At 40.5% G+C, this 27,002-nt stretch overlaps 1 protein-coding gene across 9 annotated transcripts in view; it reads right to left on the reverse strand.

Moving 5' to 3' along the window:
* Positions 1–27,002, reverse strand: part of CHD7 (chromodomain helicase DNA binding protein 7) — a 132,551-nt gene that overhangs the window by 103,795 nt on the left and 1,754 nt on the right. For 2 of the 9 annotated variants that reach the window (XM_054816224.1, XM_054816221.1), the window contains exon 2: positions 25,662–25,765. The exons of 6 other annotated variants lie outside the window; for them this stretch is intronic. The gene's annotated coding sequence lies outside the window, so the exon portion shown is untranslated. Of the gene's footprint in view, positions 1–25,661; positions 25,766–26,406; positions 26,485–26,778; positions 26,839–27,002 lie in introns of those variants that run through there. One more of the 9 variants, XM_054816222.1, reaches the window with a different exon arrangement.

Raw genomic sequence — 27,002 nt, forward strand, 5'->3', positions numbered from 1 at the left:
CCTCCTAAAAGGCAAACAATTGCTCCTATCAGCAACTCCGTAATATTTTATTTCTCAGTTATCAATTTCTGCCAACATCAAGCTAATAAATGCATGATCCCCAGTTAGAAATCAGTGGTTAAGTTACATATACCATGTTAGCTGGGATCTGGGGGCACAGGGGGGCTAATTTGAGAAATACATCGAAACCTTGCTTTCAGGAGAATAAGCATTAGCACTTTTAATGTGCTCTGGGATTTCAAGTCTAATGTATGAACCACTTAAAAAAAAAAAACACTTTACAGTAATTTTCAACTGGTTGCCTAACACCCATCTCCTAAGTGACTATCATCAAAACACAAACATAACACTAGTGATGAATTAATATTAAAACCCTTCAGTGAGATCACAGAAGTCCTCAAAAAACAGCCCAAGTTGTCAGAGCATGCTTTCCCACACGCTGAGTAGCAGTCAGGTTCTGGAAAGAAAAGCTTTGTTCAATTACAAAAGTGGGTGTTAGGTACGTTTCTCATTCACACATATAATTTTGAAATCCAAACCAATTTGACAGTGTCTAAACAGATTTTAAAAGCCAAGAATGAATATTTCCAAAAGTAAGATGATGCAATAGTCAGAAAAAGGGAAGCTACTCACTCCCTAGGACAACTTAACTAGCAAGGGACAGCACTCTGATAATTTTATGGACTTTTGCAAGGATAATTATTGAAGTTTTGCAAGGTTTCTGCATATTGGCAAGCCAAAAGCATTAAGATTCTTCACTACATAAAACGAGTGTTTTGTTGTTCACCTATTTTGCTTTACAGGAATACTCCTCGGTTGCATGCCTGCATTGCCACCATCTCTGCTGCTGTCAGTAACTTACCAGTATCACTCAAGAGAGAGCAACAGCCCAGGGATCTGTGAAAGGGATAATCCAAGCGACTGCAGGATGGAAGAAGTGCTAAAGACAAGAACAGCCTAAAATAGCAGTCTGAAGATGGGCAGCAGGCATCTGCCTGCCAAAAGAGAAGACACCTCACAGGGTAAAGTTCCCAGCTCCATGGGCCAAGAGAGCGATGGCCACTCCAGGGTTTCCTAACACCTCCCTTGGCTCTCTGCTACTTCTTACCAGTTGTGTATTTTTGTCTTCACAAATAAGGCTTCAGCTATTTCTCTCGCTGTCTGCTGCAAGTTAACGTTTAGCATCGCTGTACGTTTCTGAGCCCATCAGAGACTGAAGCACAGCACCCCTCCCAGGGCAGGAGGCAGCTGCCACGTAGGATAGGCCTACAACATCGCATACACAACTACAGTGAGCAAACACGTTCACTACAAAGAAATTAAAATGCACCTAGCGAAGTTTTTCAAGATATTAGATGTGCATATGTTGCATGCCAAGTTTCTGAGAGGAAAGGAAAAGCAGCATGCAAGCCATTTTCTCCAAAACCACAACCCCCTAATTCCCCGGGTCAGCGCAGTGTCTGGTCCTTCAACATTTTACTCGGCTCAGCAGATGAGGAAACAGCCACACCAGAAGGCCCTGTAACAGATGGAAACCAGAGCAGCTGGAGAGCAGGGAAATGTCTGTGCAGGCGTGGGGTGAGGGGGTGGGGTGGGGGCAGAAAGCCCATCCCCACTCCCAAGCTTTAAAGCTGTGCGCAGCCGTCGCGTTGTACTACAGACTCAACCCCCGAATCTGCTGGGGAGAAAGTTGAAGGAAGCAGTACGTGGCCGGATGATTTAGTGCTTCCCAGACTTCCCATCAGGAGAGCAACACTGAGCCACACAACACAGACCTGTGAGCACTGGGTGCTGGCTCCTCAGGGGAGCAGGAGGTAGCGGAATAGAGCAAGCTGGGCATTTGCCTTCTTGAAAAGCAGAGCACATGAAGAACTGCTGACTTGAGAAAGCCTAGAACTGGAAGGGTGAGCAAGGAGAACTACACATGCATGCTTGAGAAATGAGTAAGAAAACAGTGGATGAACTAAGATCAAAACAGATCAAGGTTTGAGGGATGCCTTCCCCCCCCCTTATTTTTTAAAAGAAGAGTTATTACAGAACCAAAGTAGCACAGAAATACATTTTTAAAGAGGAAAAAAACAAACCTGCTAAATATGGAAGAATAAAAACTGAAGAAAAAAACCCCCTGACATATGGTACAATTATTCCACTACAGTTTAGATTCACAGCTTTACAACACCTGCGCAGTTAATAACCATATTAAGTCATACATGATGTCACCAGTATTTCCTTTCTCAACTTAGTTAACTGTTAGGGAAATACATCTAACAGGGGTTTGTATACTTTTGGAAAGACAAATGACTGTTCATAAGATGCCCATCCCCGGCACAGTTTGGATGGCAGCCTAGCCCAGTTCTCAGATGAGAGAAAAGGACCAAACCTTGTGACAGAAAGAGTCATTAAGCAGAGATAGTTTTATAAACAAGAGCAGCAGGGTGGGGTTTTTTTCTTGTTTGTTTGTTTCTTTTAATCCTGGTTGGAACTACCTTCTGCAATCCTTTTGGCTCCTCAAGTCAGGAGACAAGAAACTAAACTGATCAACGTGTAAGACGGAAGTCCTCATATGAGAGAGCAGCAGATTACAGTGTTAACCCAGATAATGCAAACAAGGTCATTCAATGCTTGTAAAAGGCACGCAGAAATACGCCATTATATATATATAAAAAACCTGTTCTTTACCTGGCCTGCTAAGTAGATTTAGACTTTGAACACTGATTTTCAGCAGCCGTGAGCCAGTGCAAAATTGACAGGGCAGCGAAAAGTTTTCATGACAAATTTTCCTCCTTAGTTATTACTGTTCCTAACTACAAACAAGATGCTTTCATTCTACTGCTTACCCCAAACATCAAGAAAATGTTTGGGTGCAGCCTGACACTAGAGGTAAGCTGATCCAACCATCAATTGCCATCAGAAGATCGTCACCACAGGGGCAGCTGAACAGCAATGACAGCACAAGGGAAGAAGCAAGAGTGGTATGGCTGATTTCAAGCAGCACAACCCACTGGATCAGCTTATTACTATACCGCTCATTCAAACTGCCTTCAGGCCATGGCCAGGTGGTTCAACAACTTAACCTGAAAAGCACAGCATTAAAACAGCCAGGCATTTGCTGTATAGAAATAACATGAGAACAGTATCTGTTGGTATGACTTCCAGAGGAAAAAAAAAAAGGAAATCTAATTTGATCAAATATGTGAAAAAATATTTTGCATTTAACTGATCAAACATGCCATAAAATCAACACCAAACACTATGCAAAGCATGGAAAAATCCTGCAGTTACCACTAGCTACTCCTGCTGGCTGGAAGGGAAGATTGCTGACTTGGAGTTATTTCATAACAACGTACAACTCCAGTGAAGGATGTGCAAATATTCTGGGATCTGGCATTAGAATTTATTTTAGACAAGAAATGTTATATCTCAGTGTGATTTAGAAAAATAAAGGCCATTTGTGAATACTAGGGATATTTGTCAAAGGAGTCAAAGAACAGGTTTTAGTTAAGACATTCCAAAAGCAATTAATCCATGGTGCTCAGAGGACTGCCTCCAGCAGTTCAAGCCAAGCACATGCACGGTCCCTCCATAAACAGCTGTGATGCATAAACACACTACTTAAAGGGAGAATAGTTCACCTACATCCATTCAACACCTAGGAAGCCTTCTGGACACACAGAGGTAAAACTTTCTTAGCTTTCTCATAACACGTCCCCTGCTCACGTTCTACTTGTCTGCAGTCTTCCCTAAATCCCCATACTAAAAGCCCATTAGCATAAGATTGGGTTTTACATATTCTTTTTTTAAAAACATATCACCACAAGAATTTTTAAATATATCCCACTATTTGAAACACTTTTGTTCCAAAAGCTAACCATTACAGACTATTTTCTAGATATGGTAGGACAAATTCCTTCCTGTCTGAGAGTTTCCATGGTAATAAAAGTCCCCTTTAAACACATTCACGGTGGTTTGGGCAGGCCAAACAGGCAGCCTTTGTACTGAAAAGCTCCCTCTTTGTACTCCTCTGTGCTGATCCTGCACAAACTACCGTAAAAGTGTATTTTAGTGGAGGCAGAGTAAAACTAAGGCTCACATCAGTTTCACAGGACAACTGTTTATTCCACAGCACAGATACAACCCTCTGGAAGATTCCCTTCCCAAAGAAATTCAAGTGGTTGGAGAAAGCAAGCTACAGGACAGTCTACAGCCCATTTCAACCAGACCTAACATGAGCAACTTTGCCACTTACACTGTTAAAAAAGATGAAGTGAAATGACCATCCTCCTTTTCCCTCCCTCCCTGCCCTCCACCCATGTTGTCTCGTTGCTATTTGCAGATGGCGTATTTACATCAGTGCATATGTCTCTAGTTAAGTAAGGGTAGTCTTCATTGATAACTCCCTATCAATACGTAGACCTGTCATGCAAAGGGATTGACTGGGAGAACAACCTAATGTGTGGTTCAAATTGCTGTTTGGAGGAATACAGAGAAATAAAAAAATATGGGGTTAGGATGTTCAACAAAACACCTACTTTTAAATTTCATCTATTCACATCTGTACTGACACCTTTGAGTACTAGCACAAATTCCGGCACATTGAGGTCTTGCCACAAATGGAGCATTTTTGTATTAGGAGTTTGCATTTCAGTAAATCTCACAGTATTTCGGATTTAGATTTTTTTCCCGCTACCACTACAGCAGACCTTCTACAGAAGCTGGACCAACTGTACAAGCAATGGATTCTCTTAAGGAACTAAATCATAAAGCATAAACACGCAACTTTAATTCACTAAGAAAGATTTCAGCCATCCTTCAGATTTTTCTTTTGTTAGCTTTTGAAAATCTGTATGCAGATTTAATTTTAGATTATAAAGTCTCTGTTTCCTGATCAAACCCAGTAGCTACAGACATCTCCGTAAGACTCTTAAGTGCAGCTAAGTTCCCAAGCCAGTATTTCTTTGCTTACAGTAAAATAAAGGAGAGACAATTTAAGCATCTAACTTGCACAGTGAGCTTTTCCCCGGTGCTACCATTAAAATTTAGGTTATTTTTTTTTCCCACACCTCATCTAGTGGAAATTTCAGCACAGCACTGACTCTCTCATCCAGGCTTTTGAGAAAATGAAGTAGTAAGAACAGCAGGAATAGCTCTGAGAAATCAACATAATGCTTCATCTCTCACAACAGTTTTAAAACACCCCTCAAACACACAGACGCACACCCCCTTTCTCAACATACTCCTCTGCCATGTAACTCATTTCCCGCTCTTGGAGCCCCTGCTCCCAAGAGGTCCGATCTTGACTGCGGACTCTTCTCTTTGCTTCCCAAGAATTGAAACAGTTTGTATGGAAAGTATTATCTAGATGAGTGGAAGAACAAGTCTTCTGATCGCTTTCACAAGTCTAAGAATGAAAATACCTGATCTTTGTCAGATCTAATTTAGAGACATTTAAGTTTCCTTTTTGGCAACAGCCTTAAAATTACAACGTTTAAAATTGTGGGAGGCAGTCCAGTAACATTTAAGACAAGCAGGTTCAACAGAAAGGAGAGGTTTGAGAAAGGGATGTTATGCAGAACTATTTGGACTCATAAAACCCAGCTACAGCTATAACTTTCTGGAGAAGCTTTTTGGTAGGCAGATTTTAAGAACAGGATCAGAGCAGACAGAGAAAAATCAGAAGACACCAAAGTATTCATGTAAAGCCTCTCAAAATAATAGGTCTAGTAGCTCACTGACTACCTGCAACTGAAAAAACTATGGGTTTAGCTTAAGCAAAAGCTAACAGCATTTATTTTTTTCCAACAGAAAATTTCAACTCAGAAAAAGAAACTGAACAGAATTTGTTTTGGTTGCCAGCAAAACCTGGTCTATCGCTTTCATTGAAACTAGTCCAATTTAAACAAACATCAATGTAACATCCCACATTTCTCATGCTAGCAAATCTTATTAAGAATACTTTCCACAAACACATGGTATTGCTCAGTAATTAACAAAAAAAAAAATCTTATGCAGTCCTTAAGGATTATTTGTAGTAAATCCATCTACTTCAGCAATCAGGCTACGAATCTATCTCCTTAAACAGATACAACATGTTAGATGATTTTCATTGTAGGTTGTAATATTTCTGAGTATGTTTAAATTGCCCTCAAATTATGCTTTATCAAGCTATCCTGCTGATTGTAAGATAACTGAATATAATCAGAAAAGGTAAACTGTAGCCTCTATTTCTTATGCACCCACTTCTTAAAATCAGAGTCACCATACCACAAAGATTTCATTACCACCCTGTTCTGACAGAAACCAATATTAATTATTATTTGAATTAACCTTTGAGCCATAGTTTTCATCAGTACTCAGTAAAGACATGGACAATTTCTAATTACTTTCTACTCTCATTATAAGTCACTAGGCTGTAAAGCTGTATCTGACAAGACTGCTATACTTGGCCTTGAAATGCTTTGGACTTCACTATAAATCTTTCAGGAACATCTAAGAACTCATTGGATACAGAAGCTATCACACAGGGTGCTTCTCCAACAACTGGAAAGTGTTTTTAAAGGGATACCAACTGTGCTATCACAGAATTGCAATACTATTGGCTGAAGAAAAAGAAATCATCAGTGGCTCTAACTTTATCATTTGGCATCATTATATAGATGATCTTTTTACCTAAAGTTACATACAGTGGGGTCCACTCAGTCTATCAAGTGCAATTATGCTGTGATCGGCAACTGCATCAGATTTATACTCAACAAATAGTATAAAAAAATGCAAATTTACTGACAAAAATCTGATCCTAAATCTTACAGCAAATACCTACGTCATGTATGTATTACAGACCAGAGAAAGAAATTTTATCCGCTAAAGAGTTATTAGTTCTCTGGCAGGAAACTTGGATTTTCAGGGTCATAAATGAAGAATAACCTGAATTAATATACAAAAATTAGCGCAAAAGGACAACTTTTCTTTTATAATTTTTCTGCTTTACGTCACATAATCACTTGGCTGCGGTCAGTTAGATAGCCAACAAAAAATGAAATATATACATGTATATAGGGAAAATGAATGCCGTTCTGGAGAACAGGTTTCTACCCCTGACTATGCCAAATCTCTTGAATGAACAAATTAAACTTCTGAGAGAGTGATTTCTGGCTCTATAACCCAAGCCTCTTTTTCACAGCTTCACAAAGCTCACATCTATGACTAACTCCAAATGTTCCATCTCTGAGCAAAAGACAGTTTTATTTGAAGGAATACCAGAGGCTGGGATCTATCAACTTTCAAAACAAGAACTTGACTTAGCTGCTGACTCAAGACATATTTCAAGATAACAGGAACATATTTCAAGATATCATTTCTAACCTTCCACTGTTGAAAATACCTGTATCTTAAAACAGAAGCCTCAGTATGAAATCAGTTTAATTCCAGTGAATGACATTTCATGTTATATAAACCTTGACTTGGACTAAGATGCACAATAGATAGAACTAAGTTTTGTTCATGTCCAAAAAAAACCCCAATGATCTTTCCTTCACAGATAACTTTTATGGATGCTGTTAATTACACAGATGATCCAAGTTACTAATTTCACAAAGCTTTTAAAGAGAAATTACAAAACATAAGGAAACCCAACATAAAGTTTGGAATCGTTAACACAGAAGATGCCAGATGCACATGTATTTAAATCTGTTATAGATTCTATCAGTTAATGCACAAGAACTTTGTAATCACATAGGGTAAATGATGGTCCATGTCCAGAAGAACAGCTAGATACAATCAGGCTTATCGTAAGACAGAATATGCTAACAGAATTCAGATCTCTTAAGTTTTGGGAAAGGCCAGAGATGATGGATGGGACTTGGGTCTATAAAAATGCGAAGTGTTTGTAATGTTAGTGTCAACAGTGTTACCAATTCTAAACATGCATCCATTTAAACACAGAAGTTGTATTTTTCCTTTCAAGCCAGGTGACTAAGACCACCATTTTAAATTGCATCCCCATATTCTGAAACTATCTAGACCCTTCACCTTAAGGCTCCAACTTGCTTGCCTGCTCAATAAAGCAAGAATTTGCCATACTGGTTTGTTGCTTTTTTTCCTTGCAGTTGCATGTTTTTCAGAAGTTACTCCAAATTTACATCATCTTTGTAGTAATTTACATCTTCAGTACTATCTACCTGAATATTCAAATAAGCATCTTCCTTTTATACCTGACACATTAAATGGTTGGATTATTCTTCAACTCCTCCAGCTAAAAACACGTAACCAGTAGTTTGACTATTTCTTTTGTAGATGCAGAAGAGTAAAAGGGGAAGAAGAGAGGAAAGAAAAAGCATCATTTTTTAAACATGCAAAAACTGTGCTTAAACAGAAACAAATAGTTTATTTCCTTCCACTTATCTTGATCTATCTCATTAATAAGAAAATGAGGCTGAGTGATGGGCAAATGTAAATCAACTCATGATCCAATCACAGAGGTCTGATTCCTATCAATAATCATATGGGGGAAAAGGAGACCTCAGAACTGCAGTAGGATAGTCGGTCTTTATGAACGTTTTTAAGTACTTTCCACATAAAGCTTCCAAGAGCATGCTGTTGTAGTTAACTCAGGATGAGCTCTACCACCCTGTTAAACTTCAGGATAGACCAGAAGGAACAAATATGTATCCAAGCCTCTGAAAAAGCAGGGAAGACTGATACCTTACTGTCAAAGAGTCAGTTTTCATTTTATCCTACAACAAACCCTACGCTGAGACTTTATCCTGCTAATGCATAAGTGCTCCATAAATCCTTAAAACAGGGATGTGGAACCCAAAGCAGATGATTTAATTTCACACCACTCATGAACACATATGACTTTTCAATTAAAAGTAAGAAAATATTAACAAAATCATTAAATCATCGACAAACTTATCTGAAAGACTTATCTGGCCTGCAGAAAGGCTGTCCTGCCTTTTAGTTTGATACCTTTTGCATATTTCAGACTTAAAACACTGAGATTCTAATGTAGTTTAAAATAAAGAAACCTAATATACAGTTGTCTCGGTTTTCAGCAATTCAAAGTTACAATTTAGTGAGTAATTGTCATTTGTGGTGCAGTACCCAGCTACTTAGAGGTCTTTGTTAAGAACGTACTTGATGGAGCATGGCCTTTTAAAAGCCTGTTGCCAGCCCCAAAAGATACTGCCTTATTGCTGGGGGATGGGAAGAACAAAAAAGTGATATATGCCTTTGACAAGGATCACAGAAACAGGAGCAGATACCTATAATCCATAGCTTTGTTCATGCTACTAGATTAAGACCTACTTCCCCTTCCCAATCCCATGTGCATGGGGGGATGGAGGACAAGGAGGCTAAGGGAGGAAACGCCAGTGTTACAGCACCTCATTTTGTTTATCAGCTATTCATAGACCATGACGAAATCTTCTCCAACTGTCTTCATGCCATTTTTCATATCAAATTTGCTAGTGACACTTTTAAACAAATGTATAAGCAATGTATTCCAATAAATCAGCCTATAAAAGCCCCTATTCCATTTAAACTTGGGCACTAAATGACTGATAGCTTGTGATCTTGCAATAGCAGAAATATATTGTACTAATGCACAACAACTACTCAGCTTTTAAACAAATTCCAGATTTCCCCTCTATTCTTCATGAAAGTTACTTAGGAGAAGTTCAAAATGCATTAGTTCAGGAAAAGACACAAAAAATGGCAAGAGCATCCCTCATTAAACACCACCTAGGAGAATTTACCATCTCACAACACACTGCTTTTGATTGTATCTAGGATGGATTAATTTCAACCTTTGTTACTTCAAGTTTTGTTAGCAACCTTTGCTTTGCAGACAGAAAACCACCCCTCCACTTTCTTCTAGGTGCTTTGCTAGTAAATTTGAAGAAACGACCCCATCCTAAAATTCCCGTAAGTTCTTTCTTGAACCAAAACCCTGTACTTCTATATAGTTTCTTTCCCTCAATGAATTTACCTATAAACACATTGATTGCAAATCAACTTATTTTAAGAAGAAAACAAAAAACCTGATGAGCTTATCTTGTACATATGGCATGCTGTCTAGGAGCTGAAGTAGGTTTCATGAGAAAGTTTAAAAATTAACTTATCAAAGCACAACCATGACTCCTCAACAATTGGAATAGGCACAAGCCTTTCATAACACCTGCATTCTTGGTAGGAAAAAACCAAAAGAATTTGCTAAGATCTCTCTTAAAATTCTGTTTAAGTATTATGAACTCACTTCCACCTTTCAGAGCATCCATTTTGACAATGCACCAGCTCCTTTATAAAATCAGTTCACCTAATTTCATGAGTATGGGGTCTCAAATATTTCATAATCTTTACACTTCAGTAATAGAAAAAATGCTTGCTGTATAAAACTCCCCAAAATTTAGTTGCTTATGCTGAAATACTGCAGGAGTGCATGTTACAGACTACTTGGAAAGTCTAAGTAACTTTCAGGATAGCAGAAATTACCAAATGAAACACAGAAGTAACAGTTGATACCTATGACTTCAGATTTACAGACTTACTACTTTCCAAGGACTTCTCAGCTAACCAGAGCAACATAATTCTCAAAAAAAAACCCCAAAACCACCCGTGCAAAGTGGTTATTATTTGTGCAAACGTTTTTCTAAATATGGTACTTGCATATCTATACATGAAGACATGAATAAACTCTTACTGTTCCACCACTGCCTCAAGCACCAAAGGTTTTTATACAGAGTGGTACTGTAGCATGTCACATACTATGATAAAACAGAGAGACCTCAGTACTAAACAATTAAATAATATACTACAGTACGGTTTTTCACGTAGGAAGCCAAGAAAAAGAAAAGTCAAAGTTACGGTTCCCATGATAACTACAGCTTGATTGTAATACTATTTTATACTGTATGTTTGAACAAATGCATCAATTTACAATTGATGGAGAATTATAAGTGAAGGACACAGTCACATACTTTGTCTCACTCTTAAATAAATCAGTGGCATTCAAACTAAATTTCCATGCCACTTGTACCACTTGGTAAGGTGACCAGTTTGCTGACAGGAAGAAAACAGGCTATAAAAGCATATAAACCATATTTATCAAACTTCTCCAAAGTCAGGGTGAAGCACACACAGCAACACTGCTGCATTTTAACTAGTTTATGAACTTTTCAACATCCAACAAATTATATTACATTCAGATTTGTCCATGTCATATTTGACTTGACTATACCACGAAGCACGGCTACTGCTAATGAAATCCATTAAATATATTTAAGCTTAGCATTCCTAAAAAACCCAGAGCAACAAAAATGCATTATTGGAGTGCTTACTTTCAAAGAGAAAATGCATGAAAATGAGGAAGCTTGGTAAGAGAAACAAAATGAGACAGTCAGGCAAAACATTTGCAGACAACTGTATTGAAAAACTACTGTATTGAAAATGCAGAAACTAGAGAAAAAAAATTCATCATAGTTAAACCACAAGCTGGGGAGGCTATCAGTAAGAACATTTTTCATCAAGAAGAGGGAAAAAATAAATCAGAAAAAAAAAATCAAGTAAAACTGCAAACAAAAGGTAATTTGATAAAGGGGCAAAGTAATAAAAGGTCCTTTCACAAACACCAGGTATGTGAAGCCTGCTAGAGAATCCATTGGGCTAACATATAACCAAGATATGAAAGAAACACTCCAAGAAAATAAACAAACATTAAAGTTTTTTGCATTTACTGTCATTGGAGAAGCTAAGGGAGGCTTTCATCTTTTTTGTTGTATAAAGCCTCAGAGGTAGTTTTTTGTCAAACCAAAGCAAACAGTAGCAAGTTACCAAAGTGAGATGGTATTCACCCAAGTGTTCTGAAAAGCTGAAGGATAAAATAGCCTATCTATCCACTACATCACATAACAACTTGGTGCCAAATGCTGCTTTCATGTCCAACGGTGCATCAGTTTTGAAAGGTGGTCACACCTTTAGACTCTCAAGGACCAGCAAGTCCAACGTCTCAGCAGAGCAATTAAGTAGAAGATACAAGAAATAATGTTCATGGGCACATAAATACAGATTACAGAAGTGACATTGATGCTTTCCCATAGAAAAGTCCTGTCTTAACTCATACATGAGAATTCTTTGAAGCAACTGATAAGTGGTCAAAGTCAGACCTAACCTAGATGACCAAAACACATGCCAGCTGCTGAACAATGGTCCTCCACCAAAGGTTCATAAAGACACTAAGCTACAATGGCAAAAGAGGGAAGGTCTTCACATGCTTAAGGAACCAGTTCAAAGCAGGAAAAAAAGTTATGAAACGTCACCTGACCTGTATTGTTTAGCATGCACATAAAAGATGTAGAAACAGGTGGTAAGCCTTTAAGTCAGTTTGCTGATAATATTAACAAGTTCATTTTGCTAAAAATGAAAATCAACTACGCAAGAAGCAGCAGACCTTCACTGTACCTGGCAAAGGCATAATAAAATGCAGATGAGATTCAGCATAGGTAAATAGAATGCAATGCACCTGAGAAAATACAGTCTGACTGTTTTACGTCCATTTTACTGAGCTCTGACCCAATTACCTCATTATCAAGAAAGATTTGGGAACTAGAATAAATAGATCTAGGAAGACAAGATTTGTTAAAAGAGTAAACTGAATGCTAAGTATATTTGACAAAAAAAAATTAAAAAAAACCCCACAATTTTAACAGAGATGAGATGCACAAGTCTGAGGCACCTGTATCTTGCTGCAGCAACAGCATTTGCTCTGCCCACCTCCACTTCAAGAGTAAAGGGTGGTGACAGGCATTCGAACACCCTTCAGAATCCCCAGCCTCAACAAGGGACAACCAGGGAGAGAATAAGAGAGTCTACAAAATCAGGAGCAGCATGGAGCAGGTAAGTAGTGAGCCATTGTTCCCTTTTAACAAGGAAACTAGAGAACATCAAACAAAACTAGCAGGTGGTAGGTTCAAAATAAAACAAATAAAAGGAAGCAGTTCTTCATACAATGTGTACTTAAGCTGCAGAACTCATTGCCATGGTCCCAATGGAAGCCAAGAGTTTACACAGACCAAGAAAAGACTAGATTAATTCATGCAAGAAAAATTCATTAAGTGTCACCTATCACTTTTTCCGAGGTAATTCTGAGCTGCAAAGTTGTAGAGGCTAAAGGGGCTTGCTCTGTTTCTGGTCACTGTGAAATAGGATTTTGGATAAGACAGACTTTTGGTCTCAACTGGCAGAGCTATTCTCTGGTACTAAAAAAGCAACCTCGTATTCATAACGTGGTTTTAATAGCTCTTGACAAATATGCTACTTCAATAATACACAATTTCCAGTGCATCATTTCACCTTCTTTTCATGAAGAAACTGTATTTCAGTCCATGTTATCAGTACTTCAAGAATGCAAGTGAGATTACAACATTGGAGAGGACCACAGCATGAATGAGACTAGGACACCCAAAATAAAGAGTATCAGACTCCGCTGAAATTCTACCATTCCTGTATATAAGATTACCCTATCCCAACAACAAAAAATTCAAAAAGAGTTTATGATCAATTGAGGAAGAAAAATAAAAGGGTGGATAAGGGTAGTAACAGAAATGCTGACAGTAGTGAATATTGCATCACAAGCAGTACTTCTCTGGATGCTACTCAGTACCTGCAGTGTACTTAAATTCGGTTTGGGAATAACTCAAAACAAAGTTATGTTATACATGGAAGTTTTAGGAATACTGAACTTGTATTAAAAACATTTTTTCACATTTGAAGGAGAAACAATTAAAAACAACATTATGTGGTGGAAAAAAAAAACCATATTCCCACTTTTTCTGATTTAACAGCAGTTGTAACAGATAATATCAACTCAAAGCACTGGCCTGAAGTTTTACTACTGTTATAAAAGGGTACTTAAAATAACTACAACATATTTAGGTTAAGCACTTAAAGGAATTACTAGAAGACTGAATTCAATCCTCAGTTCCAATCCACAAGCCATTGTGCAACATCTTAGCTGCTGAAAACTAACCCTGTTACCTATAAAGTGGAGACCATGCTCATCTCCTAAATTAGGGATGCAATTTTTTCCCCTCAACAAATACAGAAGACACAGCGATTGCTGTTGTAGGCAATGGAAGAACTCTGCCTCTTTGCATCTTCCACCCTATGTTGCTTCCTCCGACACAAGAAAGGCGCTGCTGCCTCTCTAAGCTGACACAGCCCAAGCTTGAAGATAGCAGCCTATGCCCCAAATGGTTGAAGTTTTCCACAGGTACAGTAAAACTCACCGTAACCTCCAGATCACACCCAACAAATTACATACCCTTGCTTGGAACCACAGAGTTCTTCGAAGAGGTTGTTCGGATGTAGTTTAGTTTAGTCAAGTTAAATACCTGACTTGAGATCAAAGAAAAACCTCACAGAAAACGCGAGTCAAAGTAGCTAATAACATACCATAGAATAGAAAGTATACTACCTGAACTCTTTCTACTCCTAAACCTAAGCTCAATATACAATAATCACAGACTATTTGGCAGAGCTTATTCAGGAGACTCCATGGGATAAGGGGGAAGCTTATAGTCCCTTAACTCAATACACAAAATATAGTTGTTTAGCGTTTACTCTTGAGAAACATTTTTAAAGGAAGAAGATGTAAATTCTGAAAAATAGCAGGCTATTCAGATATAGACTCTAAACACTTAAACCAGATTTTTTTTAAAGTGCTGAGTATCAGAGCAACTCTGCTTTTAAGGACAGCATTTATCTACTTCACAGGAGCAGTAGCTTGGTAAAGAACCAAGATCATACGACAAGAGCTGCTAGGTAAACAGCAACTATTACAAATCCCAATATGGCAGACCTCAAAATACACCATTATGAACAGGGAATACCAGTTTGGAGTAGCACGAAGGTTCCTGGCTTCCGACCATCTGCTCAGGCCACTAACCTTCAAAAGAACAAAACCGATCCAAACTCTCGGAGGTGCACACATTAAACCGGTATCTTGCCTTCTATCACTTCCATGCATAACTGAGACAAAGAACATCAAAGTCACTCACTGGAAATTAATGTACTTTTTCTTATGGTACAGCAGAACCATGTGCTCAAAACTCTTCCTGACCTTTCAGTAAGCCTTGTGCCGTTGCACAGACCATACATCAGCCAACAGTCGGCATCAACAAGTGGGAAAATGCCCGTGCTGCTCCTATTTTTTCCCCTTTTTTTCTGAGGCAACACTGTTTCTCAGTTCCTCTTAAGTCCTTCGTGTAGCAATGCCCACCATTCCAGACACTTCCAAATTTAATCCACTGGAATAAGCAGCCTTTAAATTAAGGTGTTATAAGGTCATATAGCAAGCAAGATGATCAGATTAAAGAGGAAGTGGAGTTAAGTTAATACTGAGTTGCTATTTTAAGTTCTGCGTTCAAGACAACAGCATGATAGCCTTTCAAGTGTAAACCAGTCTTCAAGCAGAAACTTTTCTATTTTTAAAAAAAAGTTTTATTTCTTTTTTAAATCTGAACATGAAATGCAGGACAAAAATTCAGACAGACAAGATCAGGTCCCAGAGCCAGATGTTTTACAGCTGTGCTTTGGGCTTCCTAAAGCCCATTAGAGCTAGCACATACAATTCCTAATGTAAACAAGCTGCTTTTAGTAACTACAATATTCACCCTGAACACACACAATGCTAGCCAGGGCCACCACTCCACAGTTTTCACCAAAAGCAGCTTGCAATATCCTTGGTGCCTCCAGCTAGAATTTCTAAGTCCCCTCTCCTGCTCCTCCTGCCATCCCCTGCAGCTCCTAAAAGGGAATTTTTTAGATGTAAAACCTGCAGAGAGCAATCTAGATGATGCACCACATTGGGGTTTTTTGAGATAACTATGGCAAGCATCTACCTTCCATTAAGGCACAAACAATTGCCCAACTCTTGAGAAAAACAGGAAGGAAAGCATGGGTTTCCACTCTTCCACCTGCCAAGAAGCCCCCTCCTGTCATAGTGCAAGCAGTTTACAGAAATAACTTTACAAAACAACCAGGGCTCTTCAGAAAGCAAGCAGCTTCTCATGCCGCGTTCCTGCTATGCTGAAAGTCACCTCGAGCTGGCAGATGGCCTGAGCAGGAGTTACAGTCAGAATCCCTGATTTTTCGGTAAGGTGTTCATTCCTCTGCAGAGCTACACACTGTAAACTGCCCGTTTCTCTCTCTGGAGAACAGCAAATATATAGTATTACAAGAGTAACTAAGCAGTATGTTATTTTACTTCCAATCTAATTTTTTCACCAATTTTAAATAAGAGTACGTTCATTTCTTTGAGAAAGCTTTAGACTATGATAGGAAGTAACAATCTCAGCCATCTACTATGACCGAGAGCTCTCATACCATCTCAAACTAACAGGAATAATCTAGATATTTGGGATAAAACTCTGAATATTTGAATACACTGAATTAAACATTGATTTGATAAAATTTGAGACATACAAATTGACTTAGAAGGTTGATGAACTTAATGGAGAACTTCAAGCTTGCAAAAAAAAAAATTAAAAAAATTCACACATTTCCCCCTGCCCCCCCAAGCAATGTACTTTCTGGTGAATAAATTGTATTTAATCTTAAATACTTTAAATTTGAAATCTCAGACAAGCCATTTATATACCAGTAAATCTTTAAGGCTTTTGCTTCCTACCTCAAGAGGAAAACTGATTTCTGGGCAGTGGATTATTAATTCTAACAAACTGTTTATAGCATGCAATCTATACCATCACTAGAATAAACAGATTTTAATATCAATTTGAACTCAGGCCAGCATGTTTTTCTTTTGGTGTCCTTTGCTTCCCAGATGATTATTTCTATTTCTCCCATGAAGGTTCCCAGGCAACTGATCCAATCCACTTGCTCACTGCCACCAAAATGAAAAGATGAAAAGGGCTTGCTGCTCTCCGAGCCACCAGCCCCCCTCGTCCTTAGTACCAGCTCTGGTGTTCATCAGATCCTTTTATGAGCCGGTTTGATTCATTACAACAGCAAAACGCTCTCATTTTACCGAGTTATTTTTCTGCCATTTTAGTGAACTAAAGTGGTTCGCAGAAGGACCTGACAAGCACTGCTGCTGTAACAAAGTAGCAGAGCCATGTGTTTGGGAGGAAGGGTGCAGGGGGACAAAGGCAGAGAGGAAACTTCTCCCTCCAGAACAATGTCCGGTTAAATTAGCTCACTGCATTTCTCAAGCCGTACCCTGACTTATAAATGGTTAGATGGACCACAAGAAGACATTCAATAGCTTTCAGCTATCTTTGGAGCTACAAAAAATGTATTGTACAAAAAATATTAAAAAAAATAATATGTATTCTTATACAGATTTAAGTACAATACTCCAGCAGGGGGAAAAAAAAAAGTTCTTGCAAAGACAATAGTAAGATAAGGATAACTCAATTAGAGGAGGGTAAAGAAAGCTTTGCAGACTTCATCCTAGGTTAAAAAAACCAAGAAGGGAAAAAAAAAAAGCCCTGGGAAAGTGACCACCAATCTCAATAAGCATTATGATGAAGAAAAGCTTCAAGTATTTCTGATAAGAAGAAAACAGCAGTAACTTTTGCTTTTCTCCTGAAGTTGTCACCAGTATCCAAGTAAACCTAGTAGGGGAAGGCTGATGTGCCTGTTTCCACAAACCCCAAGAGAAAGAATCTGGAGGGAGGCAGTCAGGCCAAGGTGCTGCAAGGTACCGTACCACAGCCGAGTGACAATGTGCTCCAGATCCCCAGTTCCCAGGTTTCCGCCCAGTGATTTCTCTCCATAGATCCATCTGCCTCCTTCTGCGACGGACTGCCTACCATGGATGTACCATTTCACATACCATTTCACTTGAGAAGCAAGAAGTGAACATGTATCAAATATATCACTCCCACAGCCAAACTGAATCGATGACAGCAGCAAACGGGACAGCTCAGCTGCTGGAGTCCTCGTCTTGCTCTTCAGAGTTCATTGCCTACCTGGAGGCACCTCAAAACAGAAACAACTTGCAGTTGTTTGCACTGAAGAGAAAAAGCACCCTGCCCCAAAACACCACCATCGTTACACCTTATCGAATTAGACAAGGGTTTTTCAGCCCTCCGGACTCTACCAGCTGCCTACCAAAAATCTTAATGCAGCCACAGAGGACACCACGAATTTCTAACTGCCGCAAAGGAAGCCAGCAGCAGATCCCAGAAGCCCCACCAGGGGATAAGATGGGGCATGCAGCCTGCATCCCAGCTGGCTCCGTAACATCTGCCTCCAAGAGCCCCTACTAGTCCAGTCCTTCCCACATCGAAAATTTGCATTGCCCAACCACCCCCGTACTGCACAGTCTGGTCGTGCCACTAGTCATGGAACACTCTCAGCAGGGGAACTGCACGTGAAGGGCTGACAAGGCAAAGGTTAGCCATCCTTCAGCTAGAGAGGCAGGCAGGGAGGCGGGCATCCTGCTTTCCTTTCCTCTGGGCGAAGGGGCAGGGGACTGGTGGTGGATGGAGAGAAATAGAGCAAGGAGATTTCATCTTTTAAATAACTGTGTTAGGGAAATTTCTTATGAGAACAGCAACGGAAGCAATTCCTTTCACTTGCCATCCTTTTTGTAGCCAAGGCTTTCTTTTTAAACACCCCAAAATTAAGTAATCATTGGTTTGCGCAGGGGGGAGCAGGGGTGTGAGGCACTAGCTTATTTCCTTGAGAACAGCCATTCAAGAACTCAGTCACCTTAACCATAGCATTTCTCTAAATCTAACCATGGTAAGTGAAAAGCCACACAAAAACACCTCCCCTTCCTTTCTTTTTTTAGTTTCAGTGCAACATCTCACAGACTCGACTTCTAAGACAATGTACTACAACAGTTATCAGACCCAAGTTGGAAAGCACGTTTCTGTTCTAGCGCTGCCTTTAACAAGCTGATTCTTCCCAACAGCCATGCCACTTCTACAAAACAACTCCTTCCTTCTGCATGGCTGCCACAAAGTTCAAATCCTGTTTAAAATACAAAAGTGCAATCAGGAAGAGTCACTTATGCGAGGGGAGGAGGCATGGGCTGGGGGATTACTGCAGAACTGTAGTAAAGGAGAAATGCAGGTGGAACTGATGCAATTTTTTCAGTAACCTCTGATAAGGTTACAATGGAATTAAAGAATTGCGTAACTGCCTTCACTTACTTCTGTACAAAAAAAAACAAAACAAAACAAAACAAAACAAACAAAATGACAATGTACCTTTGCAGAGATCAAGAGAGAAAGAGTGGGGGGAGTGAAGCCAAAGCCTGCTTATTCTCTTCCCCACCGATGAAAGGATGGTTAAACTACAGATGAATGAGGCTGTACCCCATTCACAGAGCCAAGCGAATGCAAAGCGTAGCAGACACCTCATAACAGTACTGATAAATAAAGTGAATTACTTAGCAGGTCTCTCCCAGACTAACCTCCTGAGGCAGTCCAGAAACCCCTATTTAACTCACTTTCTGAATGATTCCTTCCTAAATCAAGAGAGAGATTAAATTGCTCACTATAAACTCTCAGTTTAATTCTTCACGGTTAAAACAACTTGAGGCAAGAATTATACTCTTAGCAAGAGTCCCCTCATCAGAGTTTAAAGGAATCTCTGAGCTCACAAATGCAATGGCTACAATGACACAGGGCCTTCCTTCAAGCCACCCTGACATGACCATACCACCCTGTGAAGTCTGCAGTATCTTCCCAGCTGCAACTAGCAACACAGTCTAAGTACCTCTCAAACCAAGAAACGGAGGTGACAACCTGTCTGCTTTTTGCCTTGAGATAAACCACCAAATCCCACAGCAGCTACTCCAGTCTAATAGCAGCGCAAACCAGAGCACATCCTCAACAAGCCACAGGACTTGCCCGGATAGACACCAGACAGCTGAGATGAAAAAGATCATATTCTTAGATCTTATTTCAAGCTAATAACCACAGTTATGGTTGCTTAGGTATTTCTGATCCCACATCAACAAACAACACATGTTCAAATACAGAACTAAAAGCAGTAAATTACCTGGGATGCCAGATTTCTGGACTTCAGAAATGCTGTCCTACCCAGGAACAGGTAAGGTTTTGAACACAATTGTTATACCCTAACGACTAATTAAGATGCATCCTTGAAATTTACCAGTCTCTCACCTACGTACAATTTTATCTCAGCCTTATCAGAGCGATATTTGAACATCTGTTAGCCTCATCATTACCTTCCTTTCTTTCATCCTTCTTCTATCAAGCATTAAAAACAAAGTCAGTTGTATCTCCTTTCTGGTTGTCTTATTTTCAACTCGAAGACAGACTGAACTGCTATTCTCTACAGTCCAGACCAAACTGCACTTTCCTGTAAGACATTTTACCGAGTAACATTTCAGCTTTGGATTTAAATCTCAACAGCTACATCAATGAATCCTCTCTGAGGCAAGGAATATTTTCTTATAAGAACTTACCATCAACTCAAACTTCCCACTGACTTAGCTCACCTAAGCTGTTAATACTGAAGACTTAAACTGAATTTCTCCATTCCTCTCACATAAGGGCTTGTTTCACGTTTCTCCCAGAACAGCACTACCCCAACGCTTTCTCTGATGAACTTTTTCTCCTTGTTTTGTCCTATCACTGATCTCTAAGCTTCTAAAATGCCAGCTTTCAGATTAGTTTTAGTTAGCTTTCCCCTGAATCCTCTCTCAAAGAATGACCAGTATTCCTTTGCACCTAGAGACTACCCATTTAACAAATCCTGTTTACCCTGTAAATAAATCCACAGGCTTCCTATTTTAAGATCCAGGACAAAACTTCCTTTATTAAAGTCTTCCTTGGACTTGCTCCAGGTTCTGATCTGCTTTACCACTGGTCACATAGTTCTCAGTCTCCAAACCTTCCCTACTCCTTTCAAAAACATTGCAGTCCCCCACGGGAGCTCCTCTTCACACCCCAAATTCCTCCATTTGGCAAGGGATATCCCACAATGGTTCGCGTGATGGGACTAGACTCGCCCCACTCTCAACTACTTTATGTGCAGAGCAAGAGATACTCTTACAGCTGTGTTTCTTAAATGTTAAACGATGGGGGAACATCATTTTGATGAAGACAAGGTTTGAAATGATGAAGGTGACGCTCCTATTCAAAGGGTTGTGAAGAGCCTTCAGAAAGTTGCCGGCTGCAACACCCAAGCGGTCCCTGCTCTGGCTCTCCGGTGCCCTTGCTGGGCAGCGCCCAGGGTCTAACACGAGACTTCATCAGGGTTTGGTGCAGCCAGCCAGCTTTTCCCACAGTGCCAAAAGCATCCTCCATGCTTTGGATAGAAAGTAGTATTTATTAGGAGTTGAAATGCATGTTTATTTTGCAACATATCCTAATTATCTGAGACTGGCAAGAAAAATGCAACTCTGCTAAGCAAACAAAGAGCAATATAAATTGGAAAGATTAAAAACCCAATAGGAAAGACACAATCTGAAGAGGAAGAAAAATCTATGGGAAAGCTGGCAGGGGAGGCGGGAGGAGCACGCACGAAAGAGAAAGAGAAAGAAATGAAAGGTTTAGATTTCAGAGCAGGACTGGTTTTGCTGCGTAAAAGGAATCATACTTTGTACATCTGATGTACACCTCCATAAAATACTTTAAGAAGTGACGCTTACTTTGTAGGTAGAAATCAAAATAAGCTGTGGGTAGGCCAATGTCTTTTGAAAGAACTCACTCAGAAGAAATTTTAAAGCCAGCTACCTGTTGAAGTTCTAGCAGTAAACAAAGCTAAACTGAATGGCTTAAAAAGTGGCTCAAGGACATTAAAATTAAAGCACTTCCAAAACTATTCAGCATTGGGTTCTCCATATGCCAGCTACTCCCAGGCTGGTAAGTTCCTGCGCTATGATTACCTGCATTATGATACCAGCCCATATTTAAACGAAGCCTGAACAGAGTAACCTAACCTCTAGGATCAGGACCATAGATGTGAAATTTAATTTTCCTCTCAGAACTGTTAGGAAGAAGGCAGACATTTTGGCTGCAATGACTTTTTCCAGACAATTGATTCTCGAAGTTATTTATTCCCCACCATTCCCCTCAAGGCCCTCTCGTCACGGCAACTGTCTATGTCAGAGGAAGGTTGGATGCAGCTCCCATGAAAGCCAAGCAAAACCACACCCAAAATAGCTATATAGGTCACTACAAAGCAAAGCGAGACCTACATCATGCCAGCAAGGGCCTCTGGTTAGTTCCTATACGCCAATAAGCTTTCAAAGTCATGTCTTACGATGCTCTACTAATACAGTAGCTTATTTGGTAACTAGCACTCTTTTACTGAATTTCAACTTTTAAATGAAAATGCTTGAATTAAGTAGCATCTTTTTTTTTTTTTCCTAAGGAGAATGCATTTAACATAACAGCAGCAAAATAATCAGGATGTTTAGAAACCACTACTGAGCAGCATTCATGAAACAAGAGAACCCAACAGCACGAAGATCCTTGGTTTTGACTTGGCTGCATCTAGGTGCATGTTTACATCTCTGAAAAGTCACAATGTTGGAAGCTAAGAGCTAATCAGCTTTTGTATACTTAAGAATATCCTTAAGAGCTTTGTTGTCATATTCAGGCGCTTGGAATGTGTCCTTTAGGTCACAGCCTCCTTTTTATTTTTTGTATCATGCCTTCCAACCTCATTTTCCAAGTAAGAATTTTAGCGTGCAACTACAATGTGGTATTTCCACGACCGCTGATCTCGGGGAAGATATGAACCACTAGAAGTTACAGTTAGATTTCACAGGTGGAAAAGAAATCAAGAGGAAAACTCTTCCACCAGGTTTCAGTATCTTGTCAGGCTCCTAATAAAAACATGGGATGTTTCTGCATATTGTACCTCACTCCTTCCTCCGAAAGAGTTCTAAAAATATACTTGGAGCTTCCCTTTGCCTTTTTATCGCTGCGAAAACATAGACAATATTTGAGACTTTCTCCCATTAAAATACAGTGGTTTGTATTTGTGCAAACAAGCTATTCATAGAAATATAAATGATGAGAAGCGATGAAGTTAATGTGTCTTAATGATGAAGCTAAATAGATGCAGTAAATTAATACAATAACTTTTCTGTTGGAAAAGTGAAATCTAAAGCCTCACCTACACACAGAAGACTCATTTGTAAAAAACACAGTTTAATTATTTACTAAAATTTGCGGTTTTCTTATATATACAGGGAACGTAAAAGTAACATAAAAGTATCACCCATGTTACTTAAGGGCATCCGTTAACCAGCTCATAAATCTGCGCAGTTAGTGATCTGTTCATAGCAGACAAATACAAAAGGGTTTGGAAGTTGGGATTTAAGGGGACTGGGGGAAGGAGGACGTTCAGACACACACGACTTGTCACGCAGTTGCCTGTAGCCTGGCTAGCCACGCAAATTTATTTGAATAATGCTAGATTCACGAGAGCAAATATCAATCAAACGATTGTAAAAGCTTTCCCTCCGCAAATTAACGTAAAAATAGGATGAATGGGAAATGAGGGACAGAGTTAAGGCAGAGGATTCAAGACAAGGCATGTCTTTATTTCCACCCTCTTCCTTTCTGGTTACTTTTTCCTCTTCCTCCCACCTCAACAACCCTTACGTATCATGCCATATGCTAAAAACAAAACAAAACCCCAAACAGCCAGCTGCTATAGGATGCCATGGATATGGCAAAACACAGAGCCTCACCGCCAGATTTCAGCAGCTCTTTGAAAACCTGCAAAGTTCCTATTACTCAAGCCTTCCACCTTGACAGAAAACCCCACCTGGGTTGGTTTTGCTTGTTTGTTTGTTAACATTTTAAACCAGGGTTGTATTCCCATGCTGCAGATTCTCCTGCAGCGAAGGGCCTAGGCCAGGTCCTGCTGGCAAAGTCGCCGGTTGCAGCAGGACGGGGGCACAGACCGTGCCCACCGCCTCCCTCCCTCCCTCCGCACCAGGGGAGGGCGGCCCCCCAGACACCGAGAGGCCACCGGGACCAAGCAGCACATCACCTTCTTCCCTATGCTTTTATCAGCTTCGCTGTCGGCTTGTTTCCACCTTTACCTGTGAATAACTCGCTTTACATCGTATAAGGTCTTTAATAGTATTTCAGTGTTAAACAGGAAATACCGTGGATGTTCATCAAAAGCTTTTTGGGGCAAAACAGAAAATAAGTCGCATGAAAAAAGCTGGACTCCGGTGCAGCTCTGGTCAACTGACCCCTCTACATGGACTGGGAAGTCCTTACAGTGCTCCTTTGACCTAACTCTTCAGGTTTCTGCATTAACCAAATTCAAAAGAAAACGGTTACAACTCAAACCTCCCACCACCGCGCAGAGTCTCGACTGCAGTAGGCTGTATGCTGCTATACCTCGCTTGGACTGATAGTTTTACAATGCTACATCCTTAGAAATGGTTATTTTCCTAAAAGGATTGTGTGATCTTTACCTGTGATCAAAACTTTCCTTAATTACTGAAGGGGCAATAAAATCATTTTGGGTTTCAAATCCAAGCAAGTTTTTTTCCACTGTTTAAATAACCTAACCAGGATTTACAAGTAATAACAGAAATATCATTACATTGTTAAATATTTAGTGAGATATTTGGTCAAATACAATTATCCAATTAGTATCAGTGAATCACTAATTCAGTTAAACTTGCAATCACAAGCATTAAATGCTCTTCTAAGAGCGTGTTCTTCGGCTTTCATAATGATCTTTATATATTTCTTATTAAAAAATAAAAAAACCCCTCAAAAAAAGACCGAAAATAAGTAGTTTAGGTTAACAGAAAAGCAGGACAGGGAAAGTGTGAATCTGTGACATTTTCCAATGCTATAGTAGGGGAAATTTTGTTTTATAAGACTGTTTCAAACTTCAAATGACATCTCACACAAAAAATAATCACTTTTTCCAAGCAGTTGTGGGTTTATCCTAGAGGAAAATAGCACAGTATCTAAATGATCTCTGCAAAACTCTGAGCACATTTACAACACCAAACAAGAGAAAACAAGCAACGTTCCCGCTTTTAGGTGCTGGAGATAGGAAAACGTACAGAAGGTAATTGTTCTAATCACCTGTTACAAACCTCAGAAACAAATGGTTAATTTTCCCCCGGACTGCATCTTATTTTAAAAGGCATTACTAGAATATTTCCGCTGCTGTTAAAAAGGCAGACCTCTCGGAAGAAACCCTCTCTAACTATCTCCTCACCGTTAAGTTTGTCAGCAACCCTGTCATCTAGAATGTGTTTTATGCAGACTAAATGATTTGTTCTTTTTTTTTTTTTAAATGAAAAAAAACCCCAAACAAAACCACTCGTGTTGGAAACTTTCAGGATAGAAACTAGAGAGCTTCGAAGTTCCTCTCTTAGCAGCGCCTAGCAATGGAAAGAAGAGAGTTCTGCAAACGTGCCCCAAGCATCCAGCTACATTTAGCTTTCAGCCTTTTTATTATCATTGTCAATGAATGGGCCCCAGTCAAATTAAAGCTGCCATTTTAGGTTAAAGACTAGAGAGCCTCTGTTGTGCAACAGCGAGACAAAAACACCCCAAGCGACAGATGCAGCACTCTCATTGGAAAACGATGGATTTCAACTTTTATACCGAAAAAAAAATTATTAAATTACTGATCATGCTTTTTAATATGAATTATATATTGATACTCACACATTACCGCAAACTAACGGGATCTATAATTGGGAAAAATCAGCTACCCATGCTGCTAAGGTCATAGTCATTAAGATTTTTTTGCCGTCGTTAGAATGGATGATCTGTGAGGAAATGAACAGAAACATTTTTTGTTCAACTTGCTTGTTTGCATCTCCACTAGTCCCACATACCACGAGAAAAGAAAGAAAAAAAAACACGAAAGGGAAAAAAAAAAAGAGACAAACACGTTCTCCTGAAAGCCATCTTCTAGGATAAACACAGCTCGCAATCTGCTTTGATGAAAGTAAAACCGAGACGCACATCGACACAAACTTATCGCACCGAGGTTATTCTGATATTCCCCGAGCCAGAAATCCACGAAAAAAACCAAGTGGCTGGAGAAAAAAAAAAGGAAAAAAGAAAAAAAAAGGCAAGAAAAAAAAAAGCTTATCGCAAATGGAAACCCGCCCGTTTCTGCACTCGGAAGGCACGCTCGGTCCCTTCCCAAACGAAAACAAAGGCAGAAAGTGGGTAAGTGCGGGAGAGTTGCGCGGCGCGGCGAGCGGCCCCGGCCCTGGGAAGGGAACTCCCGGGCATCGCTACTTTCCTTTTGTCCATTGTCTGTTTAAAAAACAACTACTTTAAACCCGGGCGTGAGCGGGGTGTACGGCTGAGCCGAGGAAACCAGCTCCATTTCCAGCCCGTGCCCCACAGCCACCCCCTCCCCAGGCACCCTTAACCCCCATCCCCCCCGGACACCCACCCGCGAAGGCCGGTCCGGCGGCGTGGGGCCCGCCCGGAGGGGCTCCCCCGGCGTGGGAGCGCGTCCCCTGATGTAACGCTACCGGGATAAATGAATGCAATGTAATGATGGCTGCTCATTGCCTGCAGCGCCTTCTCCCTGAGACTCACTAACAACCCTGCCCCCCCTCCCCCCGCCACCGCACACGCACACACACACGCGCGCACACGCACACGCGCTGCCCGCTCCCCGCCGCCCCGCACGCAGCGCCCGCCGCCGGTCCCGCTCCGCTCCCCCACCCCCCCACCCCGCGGACCGCGCCGCGGCCGCCCACACCCCCCCACACCCCCCGCGCCCTGACCGCTTGGCCTCAAACCACCTTTTTCCGCTCACCCTCAAAATGGCCCGGAACGGGGCGGGGGGGGCTGCGCGGGGGAGCGCCCCGGCCCCGACCCCATGTGCGCGGCGGCGGCGGCACTACCCGCCCGCCCCGGCCCGCGGCCGGCCCCGCGCCGGCGGAGCGAGGTGCCCGGCGGGGGTGAAGCCCCTATTATGCGGCGTCCGCCGGCACCGCTCCGGCTGGCTTAGGTAGCGTCCTCCCTTCCCGTCCCCTCCCT

The sequence above is a fragment of the Grus americana genome, chromosome 2 (assembly GCF_028858705.1).
Source record: "Grus americana isolate bGruAme1 chromosome 2, bGruAme1.mat, whole genome shotgun sequence".
Classification (NCBI taxonomy): domain Eukaryota; kingdom Metazoa; phylum Chordata; class Aves; order Gruiformes; family Gruidae; genus Grus; species Grus americana.